The following is an 18,551-nucleotide window of genomic DNA, read 5'->3' on the forward strand; positions in this document are numbered from 1 at the left end:
TCAATTTTATATAAATTTAAGTATCTACTTGTGTACATCTAAAGTTAGAGAGCGTAGATGCTGGCTGAAACTAAGTTAAAAGGCATATTTATGTGTTATGGCTTCAGAGATAGTAACAATTTGCCTCCCAAATGGGGTTGCTTAAATAATTCAACTTTAATGGTATATAATACTCAATTATTTCTTTCAAGTTTGATTTCTTCCCTTCTTTTATGATTAGTTCAAAGTCTTCTCTGGCTTGTGATTAGTGGATTGGATAAAACTATGATAGGTCGACAACTTCTGTTTACCATAAGATAACTTATATATAATCGATATTTGGGAATTAGGGGGTGATAATTGGATGGATTGAATTGTAATCTCACTAGTATAAATATTGGTAAAAATGATTTTATCAAATATGAATTGGATAAAATGATCGTAATCCATTTTTACCTTTCATTATTTTATTAAGTTCTTCTCTTCTTCAATTCTTTTTCTTCTTCTTTTTTCTATATCTTTTTCCGTTTCTTTAAAATATATTTTAAAAGTATATTTATGAATTGTGATATGATATATGTATAATTAGACTTATGTACTCAAATTGATCAAATACACTCGCTAAAATAAAACTAAAAGAAAATAACATTACTTTCATAAAACTTCATAAATGAAAAAACAAAATCATATAAACTCAAAAAAAATATATTGATCACCATTTATTAGATTCAATTTTAGACTTGGCAAGGGGGTCACAAGTTTAGTTGTGAAAACCGTCTCTTACCTACACAAATGCAAGGGTAAGATAGCGTACAATAGACCTATGTAGTCTGACCCTTCTATGAATCCTGTGCATAGTGCACTACTAGAAAAAAGGTCAAAATCGACCTTAAGTCATAATTCAAAATAAACTTGATCGAAAAATCAAACCAATTTAGGGAGGAGGATTTTTTAAGTTTTTCAACCTCGAAAGGTTTGTGTTGCAAATTATTATTTTTTTTTAAAAAAAAACCTATGGTCGCATTTTTCTAGTTTTTTGCATTAAAAAATCAACCTCCGAAGATCGATTTGCATTTTTTCAGTTTTTTGCACTAAACAGATTGATTTCTGGGTCCCTTTTTAATGAAATTCCGACCTTGCGAGGTCAGTTTTTTCCGACCTCTTTTTGAGGTTGGTTTTTTAAGGTTAGTTTAGGCTTCTTCTTTTTTTTCATAGTAACAGCAATTTAGTGCATTGAGCTTGCCTTTTTTTTATTTCACGTTCTCTATATCAAAAAAAATTCAACACTAAAAAGAATATAATAAAACATAATTAGTATCATAATCCAATTTACGAAAAAATTTAGTAATATTTACGAGGAAGTAAACAAACAAACAAAAAAAAACTTCAATTTAGTGATGTTATAGGAGCACGAAAAAAAATGGAAAAGAAAGAAAAGGGGAGAAAATGGTAAGTAAAAACTAATCCCAAAAGAAAAAGGAAAGCAAAACTGATTTCTTAAAAAAAATTGATAAGAAAATATCTACTTTCGAATAAATGACTCAATATATTTAGCCTTTAACTAATTAAAACGTATATTTTTTTAATTCTTTTTTATGGGCATTGTTATATCTTTCAATATAATGATTTGTATAGTTAATTAGGAATTAAAAATTTAAAGAAAATGTTGAGAAATTTGACATAAATTCAAAAATTCTAACATATAATATGCATAAGGCAACATCCTAACAACTCAAAAATATATCATGTTGGATGATCTTTTGACAAGTAAATGAATACAAATCTTTTTTAATACTACAGTATGATTTTTTTTATTCTTGAAAAACTAATATTTTTTTCATTAATGAGTTTTTTATTTGAGAGGAAATCAAGTTTCAGATAAATCAGAAAATGGCATTTTAGTCTTATTGGAATAACCCAAAATTAAACAATATAACTCTAATATTCTATTGCGTGTTTCCAACAAGTTAATATATTAACAAACAAGTCACAATGCAATAATCCATTAATAAAATTATTTTATGAATATATTATTTTTAAATATCTCCTCACTAATAAGTCTCAATTTATGTGGCATAATTCAAATTTCGAGAATCAAATAGTTTAATTTTGACCGTGAATTCAGGTATGAAATCTTTAAGCTCTTTGGATTAACATTTACGTATTTGAAAACTACATAAAAGTACTATAAGTCACGATAATTGATAATTCAAGATATTAAATGGTATATGAAAAAATTACGATAGATAAAAAACTTATTTGATTCTCAAAATCTGAAAGTTGACACATAAATTTGGGACATAAAAAATAGTTATCTACTACTTATTAAATAATTACACATGTTCCATAACCCATAAACATGTAAGAGACGATATTGCTGTAAACGAAATAGAGTAGAAAATAAGATTCGATGAAGAGAAAAATATGAAGAATTGATGTATTATATATATATTTTTCTAAAGTAGTATTATATATATATATATATATATATATATATATAAACTATTAGTATAATATTATATATACAAATATTAGAACTTTACTTGCTCTATTTTTTATTGAAATGTCTTTTTTGTGTAATTGATTAACGAAGTAAATTACTTGCACTTTTTTTTGAATATTTCTACCTCATGTATAATTTGATCAAGACATTTTTTGAAAATTCAAAATCATAGTTCTCTATTATATGTGTATATGTAATTTAAAGTCGAATAAACTATGATTATCGATTTATCATACTACAAAATATCTAAATCAGACTTAAAATACTGATTTATATCGAATTAATTTAATATGATATTGATATAATATTTTTTAAACTAAAAACTAAACTTATCGAAACTGAAATTTTTAATACCGTACCATACACCCCTACTCACGAAGAACACATCTAACTCCATCATTGTTCTCATTTGAGAAAATAATGGAAGTGATGAAATTGTAGATATACTTGCATTAAACCTAGTGAAGAAACCCTTGGTAAATATTATATGATTTTTTTTTTAAGTGGTGAACTGATTAAGAGAAAAAATAAAAGAGTCAAGAAATAAAACATCAAACTATATGCATCAAGTATGTGGGGAAAAAAATAAAAGAAGAGTAAAAGAAAACATTAAACTCCATTATTATTGTGGGTGATGAGAAAACAAAGAATTCAACGTGCAGATCGATATACAACTAGTATAAAAAATTTTAATGAAAATAAATATTACACTGTATGATAATACCTGGCATTAATTAAATTAATAATGAACACCTTCATCAATATATGTTTGGTCTTGATTCAATGAATCCAAAAGTATTGAAGCCTTCTCCTTTGGAAAAATACAAAGAGAGAGCCTCAAACCTACAACTACACTTCCTCTACCCTTTAATTGTCTTATAATAATAATTCTTCTATTCTAGTTTATTATACTAATACTATATACCCCACCAACAAAGGTCGTGATAAGTACTCTAATTCATCCTTAATCAGAGTTTTCAGGGTTCAAGTTCCTCTGGGCAGTGGCATAGCTACATGGTGGTCAGGGTTCGGAAAAAAAATACCGTATATACAAGTAAAATGATACACGAAATGATTAAATAATATATTTTGGATATCCTTAACATAACAAGTTGTTATAGCCCAGTAGTTTCACCTCCTTGGAATGAGGAAGTGCTCCTTTTATTGTGCTATTTCTGGACACCTTTTGTGAAACTTCTGACTCTGTCACTGCCTCTGAGTATCGAATCACATTTGTTAGGGAGCGCTTTAAGCAAAGACTTTATCATAATGTGTTACCAGGGGGTCTCGGATTCAAGTTCCTCTGGATACAAAGTTATATTTATTAGGGAACGCTTTAAATATAGACTTAATCATAATGTGTATCTGCTAAAAATTATTTCTATTGTAGTGTTACCTTGGTGGCTTTTTGAAATTGTCAACCCTTGTCAACATCTGCCTTTTGGTTCGAGTTCAACCAAGAGTGCGCTCCCAATTCGCCCTAGAAATAGAATTTAGCTATCACCTCAATCAAGATATCTTATTAGTAACTTTGTAATAAATTAATAACTCATATATAAAATATGCCAACTTTTTTTAGTTTTACGAATGTGACAAATAAAAGTGAACAGAGAGTAAGAATGCCAATAGTATATATACCTACAAGAGAATTAAAGATAGTGATGAATTCATGGAAAAGATTTGGGAAAAGGGAAATATTGCCTATTTGTATAAAAAAATATTGAAGTCAAACTGCAGTAGAGAGATAATGAACCTAGATTACATCTAAGCCAAGTACAAAGTGCCTTAAAAATAGGCTGACCAAGATTTAAGCATGTAAAAAAATGCATACTTCTTTTGTTTAATACAACATCATTGAAAAATAATTATTGATTGTCCCGTCCACTTTTGATTGTCATGATTTTCTTTTCTAGAATCAAACTATAAGAATTTTGACTAACATTTTACAATGTATTTTTTCATCATATTGATCTGCAAAAAAATGCAATTTACAGTACTTTTCGTATAGTTTTTTAATATATAAATTTTTTGTTTAAAATATCGAATTAATATAATCTAATTTGACTTTAAAAATTAGTTAAATTGACTTTCGAAAAACGCAACATGACAATTAAAAATATACCGTCAATCCAATTGTTGTGTCGTCGTTGAGTCATCAAAGAAAACATCTGACTCCATTATTGTTGTTCTCACTTCTCACAGAAACAATGCAAGTAAATTAAATGCCAGTATAGTTAAAAAAGCATTGTATTTATCACCTCAAAACCTTTTTTACATCTTTTCCACCATAATAGTGGAGGGTATCTTTGTAAATGATTTCTTTCTGCAATAGATGTCATTTTTAATGCATCAAATTCCAAACAATGCATAAAAACAATCCATGTATAATTAATGCAAGCATAACTAATACATGCATTGCTAATGCAAGTATTACTAATACACTATATTTAGCATTATTCATATACATTCTACCAAACAACCCCTAAGATTTAAACACTTATTTGATATGAATAGATCTTAATCATTCAGATCTTGAATAAAACTCTTAATTTCATTTAGAGATATTATTGTGTGAAAATTTTTCACCATGACTCTATCCAAATGTAATTACCAGTCATCATTACTAACCACATCTTCCAACACAATCACCATCTCCATTATTAACCATCACTATCATCGTCATCCATCAGTCATGTAATTACCCTCTAGGTCATTTTATCTATTTGCGATATTTTTGACGTTTAGAGCTCTTCTATAGTGACTTCAAGTGATTTAAGATTTGTTGGGACTGACAGTTTGTTCACTTGGTCGTTCGTTTGGGTTTTATGTGAGTTTTCGTATTTTGGAGCTTTTGAAATTTGAACGGTTAACTTCGGTAAAAAAATTCAAGTAAATTGTCTTAGAATGCAATTATGGTAGTTTTGTTAGCTCCAGAACGTCGAGATTGATCTAGTAGGACCATTGATTCAGGTCCCAAGGCTTCTAGACTCATTATGAGCAACCTCGTGGCTTTTGGCAGAAACAGAGCCTTGGGTGTAAGATCAACTTTAAGTCAAGATAACCTCTGTTGGAAGTTACGACATCTCCATTGAGTTTGGAATTCCGAATTTAGTAGGGTAGCATAGTTCATCTGTAGGTAGGGGTTTTCGAGCCAATGTCAAGCACTCGGGTGGAGTCCATTGGGACTTAGCTAGTTATTATCGGTGCCTGATGTTGGTGTAGCCGCCTAAGCGGTCCTGACACCGCTTAAGCATCCAGAGAGGCTCTTTAGCGGGCCTTTCCAACAATGATATAGATGCTTTAGAGATCTGGCATCACTTAAATGCTTAGCAATGATCGTTTTAGCGACCAATGAGTCGCTTTAAAGGAGCCTACAGCAAGAGCCTAACCATTTTAGTAATAATGAAACTTCTTTAGCGGGGCCTCTTAAGCGGAAAAGTGCTCACTTTTGCGGCCATTACTGCTAGTTAAAATCTATTTTTTCAACATTCATTTCATTATGATTTCCCCCATAGAAACACTTTGTGAACTCAATTTGAAGTGGTAATTGTTGCTTATTGCTGGTATTAGCCGGTATATAGCATTGGGATGTTAGTAGACTCGTGATTGTTGAGTATATCCGTAAGTTTCTTTTGAATTTAATCCTTTGTGACTCTTTATTGCGAACTCTCAAAGTTTGGATGCATGGTCTATTTTGGGGCTTTTCAAAGCTCGAATTGTGCCCATTTTCAGGGCACAAGCTTCTTGAGCCATTTGGGATCCATTGACATAACCAATTTTGAGACTCTTTGTGTGGGTCCCACAAAGTTATTTTGGCACATTTTTAATTTTGTCTTAAATTATTATGAATTGGGTGTCTAAACGACTGTATTGATATTGGAATCATTAATATGATAGTGTTGCATTATTCAGAGGTGGCTAGTAATGGAAATTCTTTGATTTATAGATTATGGAGCACGTGTGATTGATTTCGACGTAGGATACAACTTACTATCCTTAGACCTTGTTTGTGATTATACTAGCACGTTAATTTTCTAAGTGTGAGATTAGTTTCAAGCATGTTTTGGGGTTTACGTGGTAATTGTGTTGCCTTGACCTTATTTTTGTTATTTTCGTGTAATTGTTGAGATTTCTATGTTTTGTTGATATTTGTTAGTGCTCGTGAGTTGAGTTTAGTCTAGAATGGCCTTAGTGTTGTTTTAGACAAGCTTTAGCTAAGGGTTGGTAGATTTGCTTTAGAAGTTGATTTTCGAAGCCCGCGGGACTATTTCGGATTTTGAGGTGGGGCTAAACGTGATCCTTTAGGTTAGGGTGTGATCATCTGGTAGCCCTTATAGTATATATGGTTGGTTAGTTGCATTGAGTAGTTATCTAGACTCGTTCAAGATCCCTCTTTTTTCTTTTTTTTTATAGCTAAACTGAGGTGAGATTCCGAGAGGGTCTAGCTAGTGTTGTAGCTATTTCGATGTCAGATTACGGAATAGGTTAGGGTTCTATAAAGTTCATTTGATGTAAGATTATGGGAGATGCTAGGTATTTGTGTGACCATTCCAATGTAAGATTCTAGGCGGGACTAACCTCTCTAATATAAGATTCCAGGGACTGCTAAGTTCTTATAAGGCTTTCCAATGTAAGATTTTAGGGAGGACTAGCCGTTTCGACATAAGATTCAGGGACTGAGTTCTGATAAGGCTTTCCGATGTAAGATTCTGGGAAAGACTAGCTATTCCGATGTAAGATACCGATAGAGGCTAGGTTCGATGTATTGGGTTCATTTCATAATTTTGCCTATTAGTATAGCCTTTGAGTGTACCAATTGGGCTTATGGGGCTTCAACTGGGTTATTGTTTGTTTATTTATTTTTGTAATGTCTTTGTATGTACCTTTGGGCTTATGGGGTCTAGTTAGGTTTAGATAGTTTTTGTTGCTTTCATTAATACATTAGTAGCTTTACCTCGATGCATGTCTATTTATGCCTTTAGTTTCGTCACGTTACCTTGTTATACTCGCTTGTTATCTTATTATTGCAATCGCAAGCTCGGTCGGTCTATGATGCCTACTACGTACCCATCGTTTTGATACTCATACTGCCCTCTGCATCTTTTCCCCAAATGCAAATTTGAGCTCTTATCATCTGTGGTGATTCTCATGTTGTTGTTGTGACATCCAGAGATAGAGAGTGAGCTTATTGGTGATCAGAGTTGACTCATCTCCTTATGTATATAATTTTTGACTCGTCTTTTTCTCTCTTTCGCTCCCTAGCATGTTATCATTGGTTCCGAACTAGAAGTTAGGCTTACCGACTAGTGAATCTTGGTAGGTGTCATCATGACCCCAAGTTTTTGGGTCGTGACAAGTCACAACCATCCATTACCTCTATCATCACAAACCATCAGCCACCCTCCTACAGTTGTGAAACACTATTGTCCTTTACTACCACACCTACTACCTTTTTTATTATAATTATATTCATTGTTGTCACCAACGCACCTCTGGCACCACTATTAACCATTACTACTGTTGCAGTCAGTTCTTACAACCAACCAGTCCTACCATTGCGACTAGCACCATCATCAATTATTATCAAACACATCGTCAACCATCACACATTATTCAACCGCCATCACTATCAACTATCACCACATCTATCACTTCTGCGTCAACTACCTCCATCATCACAACTGCCACCACTGCTAACACCAATCATCACCACCACTAGTCCACTACAAACTATCTCCATCATCACTAGCGAATATAAATATTTTATTATTTTTATCAAACTATAAATTTATATTTATTCCTAATATTTAAGGAATAATTTCATACACCTTCCTTAGATTTTTCTCCATAATACTAACTTCCTTGTGGTTTACAATACTGTACTTACCTTCTTTATTTTGATTTATTTATAATTATTTTAAATATTTATCATTAAATAAAGTAGTAATTACGATCCAACCTATTTGCACTTCCCTACAATCTTTTAATCAACTAATTAAATTTCTTTGGAATATAAGCAAAGAACTTAAATTCAGGCCCGTGTTCTCCTTCCTCTCTTCCTCCACAATTTTATATTTTCAACTTTAATGTGCATCCTTATTGACTTCAACGTCCATACAGACAACTTGAAGTTGTTTTAATGAAAAACTTCACTAATATTTAAGCAAATACATTTAACTTGATGTATTGTTATTCTAACCTAAATTACGTATAGATATAATTTATTTGTTTTGGATTTTAATAATTAAATAGGGGGTAAAGGAAATATTTGAGGTAAAAGCAGTGTCAAATTTATTTATAAAAACGAGTCATGTGCATTTGTGATCATTCAACTAAATTCTTAAAGTATATCTAGTATAATGATATTATCTCAAAGAACCCATAGTAAAAATAGATTGAGTGGTGCATCACCAACATGGATTGTGATGCACTAGTGGGAGTGTTTCACCCTTAAACAGAGGTCTCGGGTTCGTGCCCTGAGTATGGAGAAAATCTTGTTGGGAGCGCCACCCTCGAATGGACCCATCAGTGCGCGATCCAAATTTAGTCGGAGCTCCATTGTGGGCTCCGAACATCGGGTGGAAAACTAAAAAAAAATGATTGAGTGGTGCATCGTATTTACCTCTAAAACGAGCCCTCAACGCAATTCCAAAGACTCCAATACAAAGCACCAACAGTTTCCAACAATTTGCACAAAAAATGAGCTCAAACGAAGCTCATTTGAATAAGAATTTGATTTTTGAAAGTTAGAAAATAATGTTGAAAATGGACTGATTACAGTTATAAAGCCAGTTAAATGACCTCCATGAACGCACACCAAAGAGTCACAATTGAAGTAGTCAACTAGGTCAGGTCAACGCTGACCCTTCTCTACGAATGCGGGACCCTGTCCGCGATAGCGTAAGGGTCAAGGTCCCAGCTCTCCACGAGCGCAAATTCGGCTCCACGAATGTGGTGGTCAATTTCCTTCACCTTAGCGAACACGGTGAACAAAAGCATGGTGCACCTGCACCAACTCAAGTTGGAATTGGCAAAATTCTCCGATAGGGACTCAAAATTCGTTTGGAACCCTGTGCATGGAAATGAACTATGCTACTCCACAAAATTCGGAATTTCAGACTCAGTAGAGAGGTCAAAACTTTCAATGGAGGTTGTCTCGACAAAATTTGGGTCCCATACCCAAGTTTCATTTTAAGCCAAAATCCATAAGGTAGCTAGGAAAGAGCATGGAAGCGTTAGGACCCGAACTAAGGGTCCTTCTAGACTAAACTTGAAATTCCAGAGAGAACGAAACCATGAGAATTCCATTTTGAGGTCGCCTACCTGATGTTTTGACCAAAGTCAAACATTCAAGTTTCAAAAGCTCTAAAACACGCAAACCTGCATAAAAACCAAATGAACGAATTGTCTGTCCCAACAAGTTATAAATGACTTGGAGTCGTCATAGGAAAGCTCTAAATGCCAAAAATAACGGAATACAAAGAAAATGACGTAAAGGATCATTATTGTTAATTCCTTTTAGCATAAAAATTATATCACCTCCCACCTTCTTTATTGATAACCTACCTCTATAATTTTAAATTAAAAATAGTTATTTTATGATCATTTACTAATTTTATATATTTAATTTTCGAAAAGTGCCCATGAATTAAGATTTAGAATTATGAGCCAAAAAAATAGAACGTTTTACACTTTAGATTCGGAAGAGAAATCGAGATATCTTTCCACAGAGTCGGTGGAATGGAGAGAGAGAAAGAATCTTTATTTCATCTGTGTAGGGTCTTTTGTCCTTACAATATGATAAGTTCTATATATATATTGTACAAACTATAATAAGCTAAAACTAAGTATACTAGAATTGATATTTTTTAATAGCTTCTAACTATCAACAACCCCCCGCAAGCTGGAATGGGAAACCAGACCCATCTTGGAGTAAAAGTGCGATGAAGAACACCTGGAAGGGACTTAGTTAAAACATCAGCAACCTGTGAGCCACTGGAAATGCTATGAAGGTATATGAGACCATCATGAAGAACATCACGGACAAAATGACAATCAACCTCGATATGCTTTGTCCGTTCATGGAACACAGGGTTCTTTGCAATCTGAATGGCAGAGGTGTTGTCACAGAACACAGCAACAGGGACAACAGAAGGAATACACAACTCTACTAATAAATGAACAAGCCAAACAATTTTTGTAACCAATTGGCGGAGGAATTTATATTCATCCTCTGCCGAAGATAGGGCAATGGTGGGTTGTTTCCTCAACTTCCAAGAGACAGGGCAACCACCTAGAAGTAAGAGATAACCACTAACGGACTTGTGACTAGAGGAGCAACTAGCTCAATCAGAATCACAATAACCTTTGAGAGAAAAGCAAGGAGAACTGTTGAAGAAAAGACCCAAATCAGGGGTACCGGCCAAATAACGAAGCACATGTAGAGCAACATCATAATGAGGGACCCGAGGCTGGGACATAAACTGGCTCAAGTGTTGGACACTGAAAGAGATATTAGGTCATGTATGCTGGAGGAAGTTCAGTTTGCCCACAAGTTTGGATCAGGTAGAGGATCCCCTGAGTCAGTTTCAAGCTTAATATGGTAATTCAAATGAGAAGATACAAGACTAACAACAACAAAATCAAACTCAAGTAAAGATCAGTAAGAAACTTATGTTGAGTAACCAAGAAACCCTCGAGAAATCTAATTAATTGTAAACCCAAAAAGTAATGCGCCTCACCTAAATCATTGATCTTAAACAGATCATCCAAAAAGGATTTGAGGGAAGCAATCTCTACCTTGTCATTCCCAGTAAGAAGAATGTCGTCAACATAGATAGCCACAACACTGATGTCATGATCCAGAGGTACACCCTAGATGTAACATGGCATATAGGACCCCGAGAGGCCTCATACAAGCCACTTAGCATTCATAACATAAGAAATAGAACAAAGGAAATAAAAACAACATTTTCAAGTCCAAGGTATTATTAAAGCAAAGCGGAAGTCTAAACACTTGTCTCAATAGCCATCTAATACAATAGAATGAAATTGGGTCTAGCCCATACATCATGTACAAAACTGAAAATAAGGAAGAAAGTTGAAAACAATGAAAATCCATCCTCGAAGCATGAGGACTTACCAAAGCTCAGAAATCTCTCAAATCAACCTCTAATCACGAAAATGAGAACCCTGAATATCGGACCCTACATTTGGGGAAATGTAGGCAAGACTATGTGTTAGTATAAAATATTTACCAAGTATGATAGCCATGCATTAAACATTTAAAACTTGCTAAAATGGGACATTTTCATGAGTAAGCAATGGTAAAGCTAAAACATGCATCTTGAGAGTTAGAAAGCATAAGTCGTAAAACATGATTAATGCAAGTGAATATCACGTTGAAACATTTTTACGATACTTCTTGAAGTAACCTTGGTTCATCATAACTTTACTTGTTTGTGGGAAGTAGCCTTTACCGACATATAAGACCGTGTGAGCTAGCAACATGGAATCCAGTGTGTACCCCACACCGAAAAAGGTGTCCTACTTAACAGGGTAAGGGCCATGAACTTCTAGCTATTGTGGATCTACTAGCTAATGTCTATCTAGACAATCCTATGTTGGCACATAATTTATGGGACTTGGGTAATCGCCACTTGTCCACTCGGTTTTAAGCTTAACTTCCACGAACTAGTTCTTAGTCATATTCATCTTAGCTCTTAAAGGAACATGGGTAATCGCCTCTTGTCCTTACTTCATATGACATGGGTAATCACCTCTTGTCTTAACATTGGAGGTCATGGGTAATCGCATCTTGCCTCAATTAGAGAGCATGAGTACTCGCCTCTTGTCTCATTGTTTACATAACTCCTTAATCATTGGTTCATTTTAGGTGAGAAAACCTTTCACAATCATGCTTCATGTGTATATGAGAAATCCTTTCCACTACACAACAATAGCAACATTATTGATACTTCAATCTCAAAGCATCCTTAAAACATTTACATAGATTTCATAAGAACATGCATAATTCCATAATTCACCTTTCAAGGTTCAAAACCTACTTTCAATCATCAATGCCTAGAAAACATAAGTTAGACATGGATTCATAGAAATTCATCATACTTTTATGTAATTATATCATTTCATACTTGATTTCATATAATCTTCTTTCATAATCCAAGACCCACATTATATGATCATAACTTGGGAAAACATGGGGATTACATGGGTTCATGGGAGATCATTATAAAAACATGAGATTAAATCAATTCATGCATCATAGATCATAAATCAATCTACTAGATCAATAATTAGGAGAACCCATAACATAGAAGAAAATCCTAACTCAATTGGAGAATTCTAACTTTAAAAATAGGAGAATTTGGGAACTCCATGAATGTAAGGAATACATGGATGACAACTATCATACCTCAAAGCCAATTTCTTATATTCAATGGAGGAATAGAAACTTGAATTGAAACCCTAGGTTAAATCCTTCTTCTTCAAGCTTTCTAGAGAGAGAAATATTTTGGAGAGGGGGGACTTGTTCTTCTTTTAGGAATTTGAGAAAATGATTTCAATTGGGGGAAATTTGAGGTTAAAACGTTTATATAGGGTCTTAGTGAAGGGTAAAATGACATAGTATTAGGATAAAATAATTAGGAAAAGACCCAAATGCCCCTAGAAAAATAACTGCCGCTAGTAATGATGGGTCAGATCGACGGACCGTGGTTTGACCGACAGTACGTCCTGCACGTCCGTCATTCGTTTCTGAAACTCAGATTTGAGTCCCTAAACCATAGACCTCATCCACGGACTGTTGACCTAACGACGGTCCGTCGGTGCAGGCTGTGGTTAGTGGTCTTCTAAGCCTATTTGGGTACCAATCCACGGACCATACCTACGGTCTGTGGTTCACTCCATGGGTCATGGTTGGCCTTCGTCAGATGGCACCAGGAACTTCTTAAAACTGCTATTTTGTCCTTTCTCGAATCTGAGGTGTTACATTATCTCCCTCTTGGGATAATTCATCCTCGAATGAGATTTAAGACATCATAAGGAAGGTAGGAACTTAATCTAACAGCCCAACATGCATGCAATCACATAAATGCACATATCCAAGGAAGAAACATCAACTCCAATCTAAAGCATGTTCAAAACATCATATCATGAAGTCTATATGGAACTCATACTCAAATGCACATAAACATGTAGAAATCAACCAAGTTGACTCATTTTCTCAAAACTTAAGCTTTTCATGAACATGCATAAATAAGGAAATCATGGAAACATTTAAGACACATGACACTCAAAAGAGTAAACCATGCGGAACTCATTACATGAAGCTAGAGTAGAGGTAGAAGAAAAGAGATGAGGATATCGGGACATCATATCGGCCTCGGCCTCCCAAGTAGCACCCCAACCAACTGATTCCTCCACAACACTTTCACGGAAGCAACTTCTTTATTTCGCAACTTCTTGACTTGCCGCTCTAAAATCTCAATCAGTACTTGCTCATAGGAAAGATTCTCCTTGACTCCCAAAACTTCTAAGGGAACTATGGATGGCGGATGACCAACACATTTCTTCAACATAGAGACATGGAAAACTGGATGCACTGATGCCAATTCATTAGGCAAATCTAGTTCATAAGCAACCCTACCAACACATCTCAAAATCTGATATGGATCTACATATCGAGGACTAAGCTTCCCTTTCATACCAAACCTCATTAAACCCTTCATGGGTGAGATTTTCAAGTAAACCCAATCATGAACATCACACTCAAGATCTCTTTTTCTTACATCGGCATATGACTTTTGTTGACTTTGAGTCATTTTTCAACCTTTCTCTAATAAGTCGTACTCTTTCCATGGCCTCATGTACTAACTTCGGACCTATTAGGGAAACTTCACCCACCTCAAACCTTACTATAGGAGATCTACACCTCCTACCATAAAGAGCCTCAAATGGAGCCATACCAATACTCGAGTGATAACTATTGTTATATGCAAACTTGATCAATGGAAAATGGTCATCCCAATTACCTTTGAAATCAATCACACAAGCTCTCAACATATCTTCCAAAGTTTGGATAGTATGCTTCGCTTGTCCATCGATTTATGGATGAAAGGTCATGCTAAGCTTAACACGAGTACCAAGACCCTTTTGGAAGGATTTCCAAAACTGAGAAGTGAATTCAGTACCACGATCGGAGATAATGGATAAAGGCACTCCATGCAACTTTACCATTTCTCTCAAATACAACTTAGCATAATCCTTCGCCGAGTAAAAAATCTTAACGAGAATAAAATGAGCTGATTTTGTCATTCGATCTACTACAACCCAAATCGAGTCATGTTGTCGCCGGGTGCGAGGCAAACCAACAACGAAGTCCATATTCAAATATTCTCACTTCCAAGTCAGAATTCTAATGTATTGGGACAAACCTCCCGGTTTCTGATGCTCAACTTTCACTTGTTGACAATTAGGAAACTTAGCCACAAATCCTGCAATATTCTTCTTCATCCCATTCCACCAATAGATCTCATGTAAGTCACGGTACATCTCGGTGACTCCCGGGTGAATGGAATATCGAGAACTATGGGCTTCTGATAAAATTTGTTCTCTTAAGTCATCTACGTTAGGAACACACAAACGTCCTTTATATCTAAGTACTCCATCTCCACCTTGGGAGAAAGCCTCTACAGACTTTTTAAGCACCTCTTCATTTAATTCAACCAAAGTAGGATCAAGACTTTTATTGGCTTTCACATCCGCCACGAAAGGAGATTCTGACCCATTATGAACCATCACACCACCCTTGGTAGAGTCCGCTAACTGAACACCCAAACGGGCCAATCTTTGAACATCTCAAACCAACTCCTTCTTATCTTCTTCAATATGAGCAACATTACCCATAGATAACCGACTAAGAGCATCCACCACCATATTCGCTTTATCGGGGTGATAGAGAACACTCATATCATAATCTTTCAATAGCTCAAGCCACCTTCTTTGACGAAGATTTAGATCCTTATGATTAAACACATATTGTATCCTCTTGTGGTCGATAAACACATCTACATGAACACCATACAAATAGTTCCTCCAAATCGTTAAGGCAAAAACCACTGCCGCTAGTTCAAGGTCATGGGTAAGATAATTCTTCTCATGAATTTTAAGTTGCCTTGAGGCATATGCAATAACTTTCCCATTTTGCATAAGTACACATCCTAACCCAATTCTCGAGGCATCATAATAAACAACAAAACAATCAATCTCTTCCGGTAAGGTCAACACCGGAGCAGAAGTAAATATATCCTTCAATTCCTGAAAACTCTTCTCACCTGCTTTTGACCATATGAACTTAGCCTTCTTTTAAGTCAAAGTTGTCAATGGAGAGGCAAACGAAGAAATCCCCTCAACAAACATTTTGTAGTAACCAGCTAAACCAAGAAACTTCTTATATCCGAAGAGGATAGAGGTCTAGGCCAACTCTTGACCGCATCCGTCTTCTTAGAATCTACCTCAATACCCTTACTTGAAACAATAAGCCCAAGAAAAGCTACGGACCTTAGCCAAAACTCACATTTGCTAAAGTTTGCAAAGAGTTGTTGGTCCTTGAGAACTTGCAACACAATCCTCAGATGATTGATGTGATCATTCTCACTTCTCGAATAAATCAATATATCATCAATGAACACAATCACAAACATATCAAGATATTTTCTAAACACCTTATTCATCTAATTAATAAAAGCGGCTGGAGCATTAGTTAAACCAAAAGACATCACCAAAAAATCAAAATGACCATATCAAGTTCTAAAAGTCACTATTAGAATATCATCTTCCTTCACCCTCAATTGGTGGTAGCCCGAACGGAGGTCAATCTTGGAAAAGTAACTTGCCCCTTGAAGTTGGTCAAACAAATCATCTATCCTTGGGAGAGGATACTTATTCTTAAAAGTAACCTTATTTAATTTTTGGTAGTCTATACACATTCGGAGAGAACCTTCCTTCTTTCTAACAAACAACACTGGATTACCCCATGGAGAGATACTCGGTCGGATGAAACCCTTATCCAACAAATCTTTCAATTATTCTTTCAATTCCTTAAGTTATGTCGGAGACCTTCAGTAAGGAGGAATAGAGATAGGTTGCGTATCTAGAAGAAGGTCAATACCGAAGTCTATTTCCCTTTCGGGAGGAATATCGGGTAGATCATCTGGGAATACTTCTAGAAACTCATTAACAACATGGACAGACTCAAGAGTAAGGGTTTCAGAATCCACATCCCTTACCCTAAATACATGGTAAATGAAACCCTTAGCAATCATATTTTTAGCTTTAAGACAAAAGACAAACTGACCCTTAGGCATAGAATTTTCCCCTTGCCATTCTAGGACAGGATCATTCGGGAACTGAAACTTGACTACACGTGTTCTACAATCGATAGAAGCATAATATGAGGCAGCCAATCTATACCAAGGATAATATCAAAGTCTAGCATATCAAGCTCTACTAAGTCAACAAAAGAAACTCTATGGGACAAGGAGACGAGACATTTTCTATAGACCCTCTTAGCCACAATAGAATCACCAACAGGAGTAGAGACAAAAAAACAAATCTAACAACACATCCAGAAGAACATCAAACCTTAAAGCCACATATGGTGTCACAAAAGACAAGGTAGCACCGAGATCAAGTAAAGCATAAATATCAAGTTGGAAAAATTTTTAACATATCGGTAACCACATCGAGAGAACCCTCTTGCTCACCACGAGTCTAAAGTGCATAGAATCGGTTTTTCTTGAGAGTGTTGGAACCCGAACCACTTGGACCGGATGGAGGATTTAGTTGAACCCTTCGGTGATTATCTTATTCATTCTTAGCAACTAAAGGACAATCTCTTATCTTGTGGTCCATCTTAATGCAACCAAAACAAGCATTGGAACGCGCTAGACATTTACCCTCATGCTTTCTTCCATACTTAGCACAAGTAGGCAATAAGGATCCACTACCATTCCCTCCTTGAGGCTTAGGGTTAGACATCCTTTCTTTGTTGAACCTATTAAGAGCATTAGAGGAACCTCGATCGGAAAAGCTTTGTCAAAATCTAGAACGACCATGTCCATCGAACCTTGCATGAGAGAAATTACCATCACCAGTTTTAGCCCTCTTTGTCTCCCTAGACCTTTCCTTATGTTTCTTCTCTTAGATCTGTTGAACATGACCATGAGACAAGAAATGTACATGTCATTAACAAGCATGGTGGTACGACACTCCTTAACAACCATTTGGGACACACCCGAAACAAACTTACTCATATTTTCCCTAGGACCGGCAACCATTGTGGGAGCATATCGAGATAATTGTGTGAATTTCAAAGAATATTCCTTCACTCTCATACTTCATTGATGAAAGTTGATGAACTCAAAAACCTTTGCCTCCCTTATCTCAAGGGGAAAGAACCTATCAAGGAAAGCAACTTTGAACTTTTCCCAATCACGAGGACCTGTTTCTTCTTGTCTCCCTTCTTTCCATTTATTGAACCAAATTTGAGAAACACCCTTAAGTTGGTAAGCGGTCAACTCTGCCTTTTCCATCGGCATCACTTCCATGATCATCAACACCTTGTAAACCTCATCAATGAACTCTTGAGGATCTTCCTCAACCTTAGAACCATGAAACTCCAGAGGATTCATTCTAGTGAAGTCCCTCACTCTAGATGCCAATGTACCCACATTTGGGTTCACAAGGACCACAACCTCCCTATTGTCTTGGGTTGTCACGGTGTGAGCCAATACTTGAAAAGCATCCTTGAACTCTGCATTAGTCACTTGCTCGGCCAAAGGGTCGATCAAAACTTGAGAAAAAGCTTCTTAATTCACATTCTCTCCCGCATTCCTTCTAGTATAAGCTCTTCGGGTAGCCATATCCTGTAGAGCATCGGGTAAGGATTATGAGAGATACCTTATAGAGTTAAAATCTATCGCACGACTTTAGAGTAATGAAGAAGTGGAATTTCCTAAACATCTTGTATCCACTTATTAATAAATGT

At 35.3% G+C, this 18,551-nt stretch overlaps 1 protein-coding gene across 2 annotated transcripts in view; it reads right to left on the reverse strand.

Annotated features, from left to right (window-relative positions):
* Positions 1-5,093: 5,093 nt before the first annotated feature.
* The window catches only part of LOC125837375 (probable protein phosphatase 2C 10), a 1,808,044-nt gene continuing 1,794,586 nt past the window's right edge, over positions 5,094-18,551 (reverse strand). For both annotated transcript variants that reach the window (XM_049516511.1, XM_049516509.1), the window contains one exon: positions 5,094-5,105. The gene's annotated coding sequence lies outside the window, so the exon portion shown is untranslated. The remainder of the gene's footprint in view (positions 5,106-18,551) is intronic.

Source organism: Solanum verrucosum, unplaced genomic scaffold (genome assembly GCF_900185275.1).
Source record: "Solanum verrucosum unplaced genomic scaffold, falcon-dt-bn FXZP01000147.1, whole genome shotgun sequence".
Lineage (NCBI taxonomy): Eukaryota > Viridiplantae > Streptophyta > Magnoliopsida > Solanales > Solanaceae > Solanum > Solanum verrucosum.